Source organism: Somniosus microcephalus, unplaced genomic scaffold (genome assembly GCF_052327205.1).
Source record: "Somniosus microcephalus isolate GS21.2 unplaced genomic scaffold, FLI_Smic_1.0 unresolved_chr6, whole genome shotgun sequence".
Taxonomy (NCBI): Eukaryota; Metazoa; Chordata; class Chondrichthyes; order Squaliformes; family Somniosidae; genus Somniosus; species Somniosus microcephalus.
The window spans coordinates 40,408,644-40,417,131 of record NW_028225184.1 but is presented as its reverse complement, the minus strand read 5'-3'; the positions used below and the strand labels follow the sequence as shown (position 1 = coordinate 40,417,131).

Sequence of the window (8,488 nt, the reverse complement as noted above, 5' to 3'; positions counted from 1 at the left end):
TAACTCCTTTTCATCATTGCTTTGTACCACAGTGTAAGCCTCTGAGTCAGAAGGTTGTAGGTGTAAGTTCCACTCCAGAGATTCAAGCTCCAAAGTCTAGGCTGACACTCCAGTGCTGTGTTGTGGTAGTGCTACACTCTCAGTCAGAGGTGCCACCTTTTGGATGTGACGTTAAACCGAGTCCCCGTCTGCCCTCTCAGGTGGATCTAATAGATCACATGGCGCTATTTTGAAGAAGAGCAGGGGAGTTCTCCCAGATGTCCTGGGGCCAATATTTATCCATCAAGCAACAGTTTGCTCGTTTTATTTAAAACATATTATCTGGTCCTCATCACATTGCTGTTTGTGGGAGCTTGCTGTGTGCAAATTGGCTGCTGCATTTCCCAGATTTCAACACTGAGAACACTTCAAAAAAAAGTACTTCATTGACTATAAGGCACTTTGGGACTTCCGGTGGTCGTGACATGCGTTCTATCAATCCATGTATGTATGCCTTTCTTACCCACTCTGTGTCCTGTCTCTCCATTTATCGTCTGTGCTTTTCTTTTTCTCTTCAGTCTCTCTTTTAACCTGTTTCTTTCTCTGTCTCTTTGCCCTATCTAAATGTTTCTGTTTGTCCCCTCATCTTCTTCAGCTTTTTTTAACGTGATTTTACAATGAAATGTAACTTTTTGTTTGCAGACTACGTAAGGGCGCTAATAATTGCACGTCACTCGATCATTAGCATTCATACCAGAAAGGAAGATTAACTCTATATTGCGAAATCCGTAAATCAAGATAAAGACACTATTTATATCTGTTCAGGCACATAGCAAGTAACTATATACATTTCAAGATTTTCCTACAGAACCATCGCCACACTTCAGAAGTAATTCATTGTGTAAAGTGATTTGAGACACCTAACTATAAAAGCCACTTTACAAATCCTATTTTAATTAATTAAATTGTTCAGTTGTCGATGAGAATGTAGCCGCAACAGTTTTGTCTCACGTTGTCTCGTTTGCTGTCTGTAGCTCTCCTGCATTGTTCCTTTCTGTGTCTCTAGTTCGCTTTGATTGCCTTCTTCTGTCTATAATAACATAAGAAATAAGAACGAGGCGCAGGAGTAGGCCAGAGGACCCTTGAGCAGTCTCCACCATTCAGTAAGATCATTGCTGAACGACATATCCATGCATCCCTTGATTCCCTTAGTATCCAAAAATCTATCGATCTCAGTTTTGAATATACTCAATTAGTGAGCATCCAAAGTGCTCCGGTGTAGAGACTTCCAAAGATTAACAACATTCTGAGTGAAGAAATTTCCGCTCATCTCATTCCTAAATGTCCAATGCCTTATCCTGGATCTATGACCCCTAGTTCTAGACTGTCTAGCCAGGGCAACAGCCTCTCAGCATCTCCCCTGTCAAGCCCTCTAAGAAGTTCATACATTTCAATAAGATCACCTCACATTCTTCTAAACCTCCAGAGAATATAATCAGACTCTACTCAATATCTTCTCATAGTACATCCCTCTTATGCTATAATCTATCTAGTGAACCTATGTTGCACACTCTCTAAGACAAGTACATCCTTCCTTAATTAAATAGATTAAACTGTACAAAATCCTCCAGGTGTGTTCTCACCGATGCCCTATTTAATTGCAGCAAGACCTCCTTATTTTATAAAGCAAGCCCCTTATAATAATGCTCAGAATATAATTTGTTTTCCTAACAGCTCGCTGTACCTGAATATTAACTTGCTGTTAATCGTGAAACAGGACACACAAATCACACTGAATCCGACATTTACAAGTCTGTTGACTTATTTAATATCTACTGCTTTTCCATTCTTCCAACCGAAGTGGATAATTTCACACTTCCTTCTGCGCTCCACTAGTTACACCCTGACAACCTGAAAATGACCCGTTTATTCCTACTCTCTGCGTTCTGACCGTTGACAAATCTGCAATTCGTGCTAATATGGTACCCTCAATCCCATGAGCCCTATTCTTGTTTAACAACCTATTGTGTGGCACCTTATCGAATGGGTTCTGAAAATCAAATTCTACATCCATTTGTTCCGCCTTATTTAGCCTGCTGTTTGCACCCTGCAAAAAATCTAATAGGTTTGTCAAACACCATTTCTCTTTCATAAAGCCGTGTTGTCTCTAACGAATCACATTGTGATATTCCAGGTGCTCTGGTACCACTTCCTTAATAGTAGCTTTTTTCCTTTCCCAACTACAGAAGGCAGTTCCATGTTTTCTGCCCAATCCCCCGCCTTTATTTTACATTGTGGTTACATTTGCTGCAGTCCAATCCACGGGGAACTTTCTGGAACCTCGGGACTTCTGTAAGATCGAAACCAATACTATCTCTGCAGATACCTCTTTTACAACCCTATGATGTTGGACATCAGGTCCAGCAGATTTGATGGCTTTTAGTCCCATTCATTTCTCTGGTACATTTCCATTACTAATATTAATCACTTTACGTTCCTCACTCTCTATATTTCCTTGGTTCCCGAAAATTTCTGGTATGTTCTTTGTGTCTTCCAATATGAAGGCAGAAACAGAATATTTGTTTAATGTATCTCTTTTCATCTCCGCTATTTGTCTGTGTTACTCCTGGTTAACTTACCCTCTGCCTCTCGCAGTTTCATTCTCAATTTGTCTAATATCTTCACTCAAATTTCCCTTTCTCACAAACTCCCACTCTTTCTTTTAATCGGTGTTATACTTTTTCTGTTTTCTTATACATCTGCATGTGCCTTTCCTGTTTCTGCTTTTCCTCCGTGTATTTTATCTCCTTATATTTGTCTCTTTCTATTTTTCGCCACCTCAACTGTTACTGGTTTCTCTCTCTGCCTTCTCAGTGTGTCTAAACCTTTTATTTCTCACACTCTCCCTCTTTCTGTCTATTCCATTTTTGTTCCTTTTTCTATCCATTTCAACATCTACATCTCATAATCTTTGCTTATTTACGTCTTTCGATTGGTTTCTTTCTGTTTTTTACTTTCTTTAGCTTGTTATCTCTGCAACTCTATGCTCGGCAATCATTTTCCATTTTTGTTTCTCTACGTTTCCTTTCTGTCTCTCTGTTAGGCTCCCAGTTCTGACCTCAGTTTTTCTCTCTGTTTAGGGCTCACACTATCTCTCATTTTCACTTTTCACCTGACTCTATATGTATTTTTTATCTCTCTATCTCTCTATCTGTCTACATATCTGTCTATCTGTCTATCTATCTATCTATCTATGATTTAATTAATTTAACAATTAGATTGAATGGGTATTTCACAGCGCTCTTCAGCTCCTCTCTGAATTTAGTCTGGGTCAGGACATAAATACAGGTGTTGGTGCAGGAACTGAGAAGCTGAAGCATTGTTGCTGTCAGTTCTGTAATATAACGAGTGTCGGTGAAGGAGTAATAAAACCGAATATCTGCAATTCGCCGGTAAATGTTATAAAAAAGCTGGGTTACCCACAACAGTATAAAGCTGCCGGTTATACTGAAGAGTAAAATGATGGATTTCCTTCGGTTCTCCAACTCTGGGTCCTTGTGATTCTCTCCATTGCTGCGGCCCCGCAGTCCCCTGCGGACTCTACTGGCCGCTAAAATACGTCTGACCGTCAGAACATTGAGCAGCAAAATCAGAAAGAACGGGAAACAAGGGGTTAAAATGAGGTGAAACAACTCAAATGCTCCCCATGCAAGGGAAGTATAGAAGCTCGGTTTAATGGAACATTCCCAGGGAACATTATGCATTATATAGGCAGGTTGATATCTGAAGTACCAGGGGAAAGACACCAAAAACCCTAGCATGCTCACTGTCCCGATAACCACGACCGCAGTTTTCTCGGTGCAATATTTTGTTTTCAGCTTCTCACAACAAATGGCCACAAACCGATCAAAGGTGAAAGCGACTGTGAGCCAGACAGAAACCACCGTGGTTGCAAAACCCAAGAAGCCAACGAGACTGCACACAGGAGTAATGTTCAAGAATGAAAATGGGAAATAGATCAGAACAATCCACTTCAATACGGGATCAGTGATAACGACCAGGAGATCGGCCGCTGCCATTCCCACCAGGTAGTGAGTGATACATTTGGAGAGACCGCACTTTCCTCGGGACAGGATCACAATCGCCACCACGTTAACTGTAAGAGAGAGAAAAAGAAGCAGATAAATTACTGATCAGGCCTGGAGCCCAAGCAGCAGTTTGACAGGATCTGGGCTGAAATTTCCAGAATTGTTGCTGCATCGAACAGTGGAAACTCATTCATGGACCTGGGCAGCACTTTCCGGCAAGTAATATTTTTTAAAACACAATTATCGAGAATGAATTGTGAAATCCACACAGAAAGTGAATAAGCACCGGATACACTGGAAGGGCTGACTGAGGGCACATTGCCGGTGGGGAAGAGAAAAGGGGTTTTACAGAGTCGGAATCCAAAGTGTTAAATCTGGATTTGATCTCCAGACCGAGGGAAAGTGATTCAAGCGGGAAGGTTTGGGGACAGGTGGAGGTGCAGCTGGTTCGTTGCTCTGGGTTCAGAGAGCCGACAGGGGCTGGCATTAAACGAGAACGGCCGAGAGCCGCTGTGGTGTGTTTGAGGATTTGGATCAGATTGAAAGAGGCAGCTGGAGGCCGAGCCAGTGAGTGAGATTGGAGCGGAGAAAAGGAAAAGGACATGTGGGAGCCGCAGGGGAGTCAGGAGCACAGGTTTTGGGAAATCCTACAACCTGAAGTAACGGAGGAGGAGCTAGAGGGTTCATTGCAGTCGGAGGAGAGGATGGCATTCACAGGGAGAGACGGTAGCAGAGTTAGTGGAAATCTAATTCATACATTTCAGTAACACAACTCAATTAATGCATTCAATCAGTAATGTCTGTGGTTACCGGTGTCGGTGAACGGCTCGTTGGTGTAAATTGTCATCAATATTTTTACACAGCACATCAGTTGCATCAAATTCAAATGAGTTCAACCTCATTTTTTATTGAATTCAACTGATGTACAGCATTTAAAATCCACTATTTAATAACTCATTATGATCAATAAATCATGGATCCTATTATTTAAATCAATAGAATTACGTGCAATAATAATTCATAACGTAAGGAAAAATAATATTTACCAAAACAGACTGAAGTGCTGACGGACAAACACACAACAATATAATCTCTCTCAATTTGACCACAACCTAATAACACATCTCTTACTTATAATTATACTCGAAATTTCAGTAGCTCTCTCTCAATCACTTTCACTCTAACATTTGCTTCTCTCTTGCCTTCTGACTCTCTCTTTCTCTATCCCTCCTCTATATATCCACACTGTCTGTGTTCTCTTTGTCAAAGCTCTCTCTCCCTCTCTATTTCTCAGTTACTCCTTTATATTTCTGCACTGTCTGTGCCCTCTTTGTCAAAGCCCTCTGTCCCTCTCTCATTCTCTATCCCTCCTCTATATTTCCACACTGTCTGTGCTCTCTTTGTCAAAGCTCTCTCTCCCTCTTTCTTTCTCTATCCCGACTCTATATTTCAGCACTGTCTGTGCTCTCTTTGTCAAAGCTCTCTCTCCCTCTCTCTTTCTCAGTTACTCCTCTATATTTCTGCACTGTCTGTGCCCTCTTTGTCAAAGCTCTCTCTCCCTCTCTCTTTCTCAGTTCCTCCTCTATATTTCTTCAATATCTATACCCTCTTTTTCAATGCTCTACCTCGCTCTCTCTATCTCTATTCCTCCTCTATATTTCTGCACTTTCTGTGCCCTCCTTGTCAAAGCTCTCTCTCCCTCTCTCTTTGTCCATTCCTCCTCTATATTTCTGCGCTGTCTGTGTTCTCTTTGTTAAAGCTCTCTCTCCCTCTCTCTTTCTCTATCCCTCCTCTATATTTCTGCGCTGTCTGTGTTCTCTTTGTTAAAGCTCTCTCTCCCTCTCTCTTTCTCTATCCCTCCTCTATATTTCTGCACTGTCTGTGCTCCCTTTGTCACAGCTCTCTCTCCCTCTCTCTTTCTCTATCCCTCCTCTAGATTTCTGCACTGTCAGTGCACTCTTTGTCACAGCTCTCTCTCCCTCTCTCTTTCTCTATCCCTCCTCTATAATTCCACACTGTCTGTGCTCTCTTTGTCAAAGCTCTCTCTCCCTCTTTCTTTCTCTATCCCTTCTCTATATTTCCACAATGTCTGTGCTCTCTTTCTCAAAGCTCTCTCTCCCTCTCGCTTTCTCTATCCCTCCTCTATATTTCCACACTGTCATTGCTCGCTTTGTCAAAGCACTCTCTACTTCTCTCTTTCTATATCCCTCCTCTATATTTCCGCACTGTCTGTAATCTCTCTGTCAAAGCTCATGTTCATATCCGATTCAATCCTAAAATCCTACGCCCAAATTCTGCTCACCAGCTCCTTGCTCAGTGATCGTATTATCAGCGTAAATTTGTCCAATGGTGAACCGTTTAATGTTTATTCAGGGCACTCATTTCGCCACCTGTTCCTCTGCACAGTTAACTTCATCTGCAATGCAAGGAAGAGACAGACTCGAATGCCTCTTCCAGACAGAGCTGACAAAACTTGAAGTCCCTTCTCCGGTAATTATAAAATACAGCGTTAGATGGCAGGAATGTACAATTAACTCAACTCCAACCTCACCGCTGCTATCTATAAGCTCCAGATCAATAGAACGGCTATTGATTCCAACAGATACAGTGCAAACTTATAAAACATAACCTCAAAACATTTCATTTTACAATGAGGTCCAGTGACAGTCAGTGAATCCATCGCCACTGAAGGAGAGAAGGAGATGTGAAAGAGACAGCAGCAATCTTAGTTCAGTCGCCAGACCTCTGGAGTGCCGTCAGATACACACACAGTGAAATAATATTTCATAACAGTGATAACCAATGCACACATTGAAATCCCAGTCAAACTGAACCATGTTATCGGGGAGGGAGTACATTGCACTCCCTCATTGTAACACTGACACCGTGAACTTTCTCATTATTAATCACTGAAAAAACATTTGCGGTAAAAATATTCCAGAACAGGGTAGTTCCACAAGATGAAACTGATAACAGCTAATACATACTCTTAGCCCAGGCAGCTGATTCAGTACAGATAATAATCCCAGAGCAATGCCAGGGCTGGATGTACAAAGATCATTACAGATATACTGCAGCTGCGACAAGACAGAAAGAGCAGAGACTGAGGACATTTCATTCTTCCACTGGTTGAAATGAACAGGCAGCTGTGTAAAACATGGAGAGAGTGAAACATTACCCAGTGCAGCAGCACAGTTAACACCGATTTACACCATTAGTAGCAAAGATACAGGCTTACCAGGAACTCCAACGGCTGCAAGGACAGTATAGTAAATGTCTTCTATATGATAGATTACTGGATATCCCATTTCCGTGAGAAGCGGTGACTGCTGTTGGAGTGGAACCCACAGCTCCGGCAGACACACCGAGCTGATCCGTTCCAATGGGCCCTGATTTATACAGGGGATAAGTCTCCAATGACACAGTTATATCCCTGATCATTGCTATTATTTACAGTCACTTGAACAAACACATTACATCATTGACACTGATCCAATTAATGTGGTGGATAAAACACAAACATCTCAATGACCACAAGTTAATCACACCTCTCTGGGGAATAAGGCAGAAAGCTCTCACCTACAGGACGGATCCAACAATAATGAGCGCCTTCATTTACAGTTTCCTGTAGTTGTATTGGCCATGTTCACTGCTATCGATCGATTATAATTGTTAATGATTTCTCCGCAGTGTACGCTGAACCCAGGGACTCGAGCAGACACGCTGCACTCTGTTCCTGGAGTTTCCCAGTTAAAATGTGAAGTTTCAGTCTCTGACTCAGGGACAGTTAAAGTCCATGTTCAGGATTTGAAACTAGAAATTACCGTGGATTATATTAGGATTCAGTAACTGAACGTGCCCCATTGACATTCCTCTCTCAGCTATTTAACAGCCGAAATTTACCTGTTTATTCTACATAGGTTAACGGCTCCAGTAAATTTAGAACAGTGCCAACAGCTGACTCCATTCTTCCTGTTCACTCCTGGCCGGAACCAAACCTCCACCTTCCATGAACTTCAACCGAACCCAAACTCTGCTGTCAACCTCCAGCCCTGCTCAAATCCCGCTTTCCCATCACTCTCGCCCTCACTGAGACTCATTGTCCCTCAGTCTGCCAACGACTTAAATGTAAATTCTCATCCTTGATTTAAATCCCTCCATGACCTCACCCCTCGCCATCTCCAACCTCGCCTCCGAACCAGCAGCAAACCCACCCATGATCTCTCCATACCTCTGACACTGGCCTCTTTCGGTGGGGCTGCCCTCACTTGTTTCCAGTCTTACAGATCTGATCGTAGCCAGCGCATCTCCAGCAATGGATTCTCTTCCCATAGCAGCACATTTATCTCTGGAGTCTTTGAACTTTCGGTTCTTGCCTCTCCTCTTCTTCATCTACATGCTGCCCTTTGTGAAATCATCTA

At 42.3% G+C, this 8,488-nt stretch overlaps 1 pseudogene; it reads right to left on the bottom strand.

Moving 5' to 3' along the window:
- Positions 1 to 2,427: 2,427 nt before the first annotated feature.
- Positions 2,428 to 7,508, bottom strand: LOC147087218 (putative G protein-coupled receptor 139; annotated as a pseudogene).
- Between the last annotated feature and the right edge of the window lie 980 nt (positions 7,509 to 8,488).